Genomic DNA, 7370 nt, shown 5'->3' with positions numbered 1-7370 from the left:
CTGGGGGTCACCATTGACCAGAAACTTAACTGGACCAGCCACGTAAATACTGTAGCTGCAAGAGCAGGTCAGAGGCTGGGTATTCTGTAGCGAGTGTCTCACCTCCTGACTCCCCAAAGCCTTTCCACCATCTACAAGGCACAAGTTAGGAGTGTGATGGAATACTCTCCACTTGCCTGGATGAGTTATCAACATAGGTGGTCCTTCGAAACGAGGATGACTTGCTTCCATGCCAAAAAAGGATGAGTTCACAGGTGTTTCGAATGAAGGACCCGAACTACATCCTCAAGGGTGAAAGATGCCTGTGCGTGGATTTTTTTAACATGTTGCACACCAGCCACCACATGGGCTTGACAGAGCTAGGTCTTGGTCCAGTGGCAAGGATTACCCAAGAAGACTGGAAACCAGCTCTGCTGCACGGACCTAGTGTGCACACATATCGCAGTGTGGGCTGGCCTGTGCTGCCCCTGGGTCCCTGGCCCCGAACTCACGCCTCCCCTGGGCCCCGATCATATTCCCTCCACGGTCTCTCGCCGCTCCTGCTGTATCTGTCCACACTCCAATCACTGACCTGGACCTGGATGAGTGCAACTCCAACAACACACAAGAAGCTCCACAAAGCAGCTCACTTGATTGGCACCTCATCCACCACTTTAAACATTCACTCCCTTCACCACCATGGCTGCAGAATGCACCATCTACAAGATGCACTGCAGCAACTCGCCAAAGCTTCTTCGACAGCACCTCCCAAACCCGCAACCTCTACCACCCAGATGGACAAGGGCAGCAGGTGCATGGGAACACCATGACCTCCAAATTACCTTCCAAGTTACAAAATATCCTAACTTGGAAATATAGCGCCACTCCTTCATCATCACTGGGTCAAGGTCTTGGAATTCGCTGCCTATCAACTTCGGCAGTCCCTCGAAACGAGGATGACTTGCTTCCACGCGCTACCTAACAGCATTGTGGGAATACCTTCACAACATGGACTACAGTGATTCAAGAAGGCGACGTACCAACACCTTCTCAAGGGCAATGAAGGATGGACTATAAATGCTGGCCATGCCAGCGACACCCACATTCATAAATATATTTTAAAAAATGAAAGCAAGTAAATGACTGAAGAGGCTAGTTCTTAACAAGGCAAAGCAGCTATTTTCATACTTCCTGTTCCCCAGTGTTCTGCCAGAGTCAGAACAATTCCGAACCAGTGCTGACCAGAAATGTTTGTCATGCCATTATCTGCCACAGAACCTCTGATAATTTTAACGAAATAACAGCTATGAAAACTACAGTGGTAGATGGTTTCAGAAAAAAAAAATCTAACACAGAAAAATGCCCTTTCCTATAGTTGAACAGATCAATTTAAATTAAAGATAGAGCTGTAGTAATCTCTGAGAAATGGATAGTATCTATTGACCTTCATACAATATTAATTCCTTATGTGAGATGAAGCATACCTCTGTAATCATCTCTAGTTCATAAGCAGAGATTATGCATCTAAGTTTAAAATGTCCCGTAGATCAATTTGCCAGGTAAATTATTGATTGTGAAGTGAAAGGTAGTATGGATCTTGGATACTTTGTGAAGGTTTGTTTTATCAAAGACATCTGCTTTCAGTGAAATGACAGTATATGAGGCCCTCCCAATTTGATTTCAATAATCTTCTTCTGATCTCAGCTCAGCTGATGGAAACATAACTGACATGCCTTGCATCACATTATAATGAAGCAGATTTTTGTGGGAGTTAATGAGTAAAATGATGGTGGATTCCGAATGTATCACCACACTTAACTCTTTACTGCTTCTACAGTAAATGCTGTACCAGGGATTTTCGGTCCCCCTTTACCCTCATTGCACCTGTAACATTTACATCATACCTGACTGTCGTTCCTTTTGTTTGTTTTTAATTATGATATGCATTTAATTAAATGAATAAACTTTCATCATCAGAAGAGAAAAGCATTGCAATAATCAGTTCTTACCATCGAAAATACCATCGCCATAGTAAGACACATTTTTTTAAAGATAAAAGCCTTCAAGTATCATTCCAGTTAGTGTTTTTGACACTCTATCTAACCTTTATCTTTTATTAATAGCTAACTTAACAGTTGTGAGACCTTAAAAGTAATTCTCCCAGGACTATTGGTATTCACAATCAGCAGGCCTAAAGTCATATAAAACTCGTATAAAACTCACATAAATTGAAATCATGAGCATATTAAGTCCTTACCTCTTACTTTGCGTCAAAAAGCTGGTTATACTATTTACACCACACATGCCATTTAGATCTTTTTCTTTCAAATAATTCTATACACTGATGCTAATTTTTTCTCCTTCAATTTCCTCCATGTCTCCCCTGTAGGTGCTGACTTATTCCGGAGTGTGTTCAATGGGTACCAACACGCCATCACCACATCGGCAAAGTATCCATTATTCGTATGTGAAATAATAATAATAAAAAGATTTAACAATCAATCACTATCAGCAGAATATTCACACGTGCCAGTCGTCATAGCTGGGCCTTAATCCTGTCCTCACCTGATATCCACATATGCACACAGGGTAGCAATCAAGACCAGGAGCCCCGTCTGATATTTAAACATTTCCTAGCTCAGAGGCAGTGAGGCTAAGCTTTTTTTGATTCATTCACAACAACAACAACTTGTATTTATATAGCACCTTAAACGTAGCAAAATGTCCCAAGGCACTTCACAGGAGTATTATAAGACAAAAGATTTTACACTGAGCCACTAAAGGAGAAATTTGGGCAGGTGAACTGAGGCAGGTTTTAAGGAGCATCTTAAGGAAGAAAGAGAGTCGAGAGGTTTAGGCAGGGAATTCCAGAACTTAGGGCAACTGAAAGCATGGCCACCAATGGTTGAGTGATTATAATCAGGGATGCTCAAGAGGGCAGAATTAGAGGAGCGCAGATATCTCGAGGGGTTGTGGGGCTGAAGGAGATTACAAAGATAGGGAGGGATGAGGCCATGGAGGGATTTGAAAACAAGGATGAGAATTTTGAAATTGAGGCGTTGCTTAACCGGGAGCCAATGGAGCTCAGCGAGCAGAGGGGTGATGGGTGAACAGGACTTGGTGTGAGTTAAGGGTTGAATGGGTAGAATGTGGGAGACCAGCCAGGAGTGCGTTGGAATAGTCAAGTCTCGAGGTGACAAAGGCACGGATGAGGCTTTCAGCAGTGGATTAGCTGAGGCAAGGGTGGGGGTGAGCAATATTACACAGGTGGAAATAGACGGTCTTAGTTATGCTATGGATATGTGGTCGGAAGCTCACTTCAGGTTCAAGTATGACACCAAGATTGCAAACAGTGTGGTTCAGCCTCAGTCAGACGTGAGGTAGAGGGATGGAGCCAGTGGGTAAGGAACAGAGTTTGTGGCAGGGACCGAAAACAAGGCTTTGGTCTTCCCGATATTTAATTGGAGAAAATTTCTGCTCATCCAGAACTTGATGTCAGACAAGCAGTCTGGTAATTTAGAGACCGTGAAGGGGTGGAGAGCAGTGGTGATAAGGTAGAGCTGGGTATCGTCAGCGACAATGTGGAATCTGATGCCGTGTATTCGGATGCTGCCACCATGGGGTAGCATGTAGACGACAAATAGGAGGGGACCAAGGATAGATCCTTGGGGGACACCAGAGGTAACAAAGCAGGGGCGGGAAGAGAAGCCATTGCAGGTGATTCTCTGACTACGGTTAGATAAATAAGAATGGAACCAGGCGAGTGGGATATAGGCATTTCCGGCTTATCCAGTATTTATTGCCCATCCCTAATTGCCCTTAAGAAGGTGTTGGTGAGCTGCATTCTAGAAACGCTGCAGTCCTTGTGATGAAGGAACTCCCACAGTGCTGCCAGGTTGGGAGTTCCAGCATTTTGACCCAGCGACGATGAAGGAACAGCAATATATTTCCAAGTCAGGGTGGTGTGTGATTTGGAGGGGAACTTGGAGGTGGTGGTATTCCCATGCGCCTGCTGCCCTTGTCCTTTTAGATGGTAGAGATCGTGGTTTTGGGAGGTGCTGTTGATGAAGCTTTGGTGAGTTGCTTCAGTGCATCTTGTAGATGGTACACACTGCAGCCACGGTGCACGAGTGGTGGAGGGAGTGAATGTTTAAGTTGGTGGATGGGGTGCCAATCAAATGGGCTGCTTTGCCCTGGATGATGTTGAGCTTCTTGAGTGTTGTTGGAGCTGCACTCGAAGAAGCTTTGGCAAGTTGCTGCAGTGCACCTTGTAGATAGTGCATACTGCAGCCAAGGTAGTAAAGGGAGTGAATGCTTAAAGTGGTGGGTGAGGTGCTAATCAAGTGAGCTGCTTTGTGCTGGATAGAGTGGAGCTTCTTGAGTGTTGTTGGAGTTGCACTCATCCAGGCAAGTGGAGAGTATTCCATCACACTCCTGACTTGTGCCTTGTAGATGGTGGAAAGGCTTTGGGGAGTCAGGAGTTGAGTCACTCGCCGCAGAATACCCAGCCTCTGACCTGCTCTTGTAGCCACATTACTTATAGAAAATGCTGGAAATCTCAGCAGGTCAGGCAGCATCTGTGGAGAGGAAGCAGAGTTAACGATTCGGGTTGAGATTGCCAGCATTTTCTGTTTTTATTCCAGATTTCAGGATTTCGCTTTTGTATTAGCCACATTGTTTATGTAGCTCGTCCAGTTAAGTTTGTTAAGTTAAGCTGTGATGGCCTTCATGATATAGTGTTCACTGATATTATTGGATAGTCCCGGGCCCAGACTTCTCCAGGCTCCAGGCTCTTTCAGAATCATACACTAGCATGAGTGACGACATTTCGGTGATGGAATCAGAGGGAATATTGAAGCAGAAAATTAGATTAGCATTCTCACTCGTGCCTACTGTAAATGTACAGAAATCCAGACTGATTTCCCTCATATATTTGTACACATTATGGAACAGAAATGTAAGTATCTTCAGCATCATCATAGGCAGTCCCTTGGAATCGAGGAAGACTTGCTTCCACTCTAAAAATGAGTTCTTAGGTGACTGAACAGTTCAATACGAGAACCACAGTCCCTGTCACAGGTGGGACAGACAGTCATTGAGGGTAAGGGTGGGTGGGACAGGTTTGCTGCACGCTCGTTCCGCTGCCTGCGCTTGATTTCTGCATGCTCTCGGCGTTGAGACTCGAGGTGCTCAGCGCCCTCCCGGACGCACTTCCTCCACTTCGGGCAGTCTTTGGCCATGCATTCCCAGGTGTCGGTGGGGATGTTGCACTTTTTCAGGGAAGCTTTGAGGGTGTCCCTGTAACGTTTCCTCTGCCCACCTTTGGCTCGTTTGTTGTGAAGGAGTTCCGAGTAGAGCGTTTGCTTTGGGAGTCTACATACATACATACATATATACTTACCTACATATCAGCTCACATGGGGCATTATTCTTTGTTTTAGATGGTGAAGGATACACTGCTACTGACCAGCCACTGAGTATCTCCTTTTATTTTATTTAGACCGACTCTGTAAGCCTGACAATTGGAAGGCTGCAGGTGTGCCATGGAATGATGCAGCACTGGCTTCATCTCTTATTCACTGAGTTCTTGATCTCAGTCTGGTGTAGTGGGGAAATACTAGGCCAAATTCAGGCACATCCTCGGGGAAGAAAGGAAAATGAATGGGAAAGTAGTCCTCAGGTATTCTCATGTGTCCCCTTGCAACAGCTTTTGAATGGTATTGGTGGAGGCTTGCGAACGGTTGATTCAGGAAAATCAATGGGGGAGAAAATAGAGTAAAGCATGAAATAATTAAAAATTGTATAATTGAATCTGCCTGAGAATCTTTTAATCCCCAAATTCTACACAGCCAGCGAAATTTGAAGATGCTGAGCATGTTAGTATTTGTGTTACAGTTAGATGCCCAGCACTGACTTTAAATTAGAAAAACGGATAAGAGAAAGACTTAGCAAGATAGGGTTGATTGCAAAAGGACCTTGGTGCTTGTCCTTGGAATGTGATGCATCTACTGTCATAAGAAGCCATTGTTAAAGTGATACTGTTCAGAAAATCTCAACACGGGTCACAGATTGTAAAAGGCAGACAGTTCACCTCACATGTTTATGTTCTCATGGGCTGAATTGGTGTCAAAAGTGTTGACAACCTTATGCTACAGCTTCTGAGTATGTAACAAAATAAACATCACAGACTAGTGGGCAAAATGTACGGTGTGAATAACAGGAAGAGGAACTGAAAGAAAACTAGTGAAAGATGTTTTCATTGAAAGAACCGTTGACTAATGGCAAGATTTAAGAACTTTAGAAAAATACCTAGTCAGGTCAGCAGTAAATCTTTCTGTGTTGTTTTGTGTAGCTTTATATTGACCGAGCCAAAACAACTGTTTCTTCATGCTTCTTAATTAGTGAATGGAAGTTGGAGGATTTTGCATCTGTTGAATATTCTGTGGGAAGAGAATTTACATTTTGCTAAATGGTAATAATATATGTTATCTGAGAGTTCAGCACATGGAATAATTGGAAGTGAATACACATATTGAGGCTTGTAAATATGTGCCTGCAATTCTCCACGCACTCATTTCCCATTTTGGCCATTCTGATGGAGGAGCGGTGCTGAGTGGAGGCCAGACACTCTGCCACAAGGTATGAGGGGATCCGGAGTATCAGGCTGCTTATTTGGGAAGGATATCATAGACAGTTTAAACACTTACCTGGCAGGGGAGTAACCATGATCAACAAGGTGGTTTTCCCAGGCTAGCCCATTGCACTTCGGGTGTGCTGACGCCTGCGATGTTGATCGCTTCTCGGCCTTTTGGCTAAGATCAAGTGTAGTATCTGTTCTTATCAGTTTAATATCCCCTATCTGGGGTCCAAATATTAAATTGATTTTTGGAACAGGGAGATGGAACAGAGCCTTGCTCCGTCCACTCCACGCATCGACCTGGTATTGCAGTGTTTCCAGGAACGGTGAAGCTTCCCCTCTCGGCCTTTTGGCTAAGATCAAATGTAGTAGCGCAAAGTGATCTTTGGCGCTGGAGTTGATCTGACAAGAATGATCAAAAAAAAAATCATAGACAGTTTAAAGCCCTCCTGCCACAGTAAACCCGGGGGCAGGAATCAGTATAAAACTCCCCTCGGGCCGTACTTGTAACTTCTTTTTTGTGTACATGGAGCACCATGATCTGTAAACACCTATGTAGTGCCATGTACAATGCAAGGTCTGTTTCGTAATGCACGTTGAAAAGAAAAAATGTAAATGTACCGTCATCCATTCCACGTACTGTATAGTGACACATGTAATGTAATTTGTCGAATGTACTACAATGTATCCCGTATTGTACCAAATTGTACTTGAACTGAAAAGCAAGGAAATGTATCGAACGGAACTGCTGTCA

General features: G+C 44.1%; 1 non-coding gene across 1 annotated transcript; it reads left to right on the top strand.

Annotated features, from left to right (window-relative positions):
- The first annotated feature begins 6771 nt into the window (after nt 1-6771).
- LOC139277873 (U2 spliceosomal RNA) lies at nt 6772-6953 on the top strand. The gene has a single exon (XR_011596177.1). It is a non-coding gene; the product is annotated as a U2 spliceosomal RNA (small nuclear RNA).
- The last annotated feature ends 417 nt before the right edge of the window (nt 6954-7370 follow it).

Source organism: Pristiophorus japonicus, chromosome 12 (assembly GCF_044704955.1).
Source record: "Pristiophorus japonicus isolate sPriJap1 chromosome 12, sPriJap1.hap1, whole genome shotgun sequence".
Lineage (NCBI taxonomy): Eukaryota > Metazoa > Chordata > Chondrichthyes > Pristiophoridae > Pristiophorus > Pristiophorus japonicus.
The sequence above is the reverse complement of the archived record's forward strand: the minus strand, read 5'-3'. Positions and strand labels throughout refer to the sequence as shown.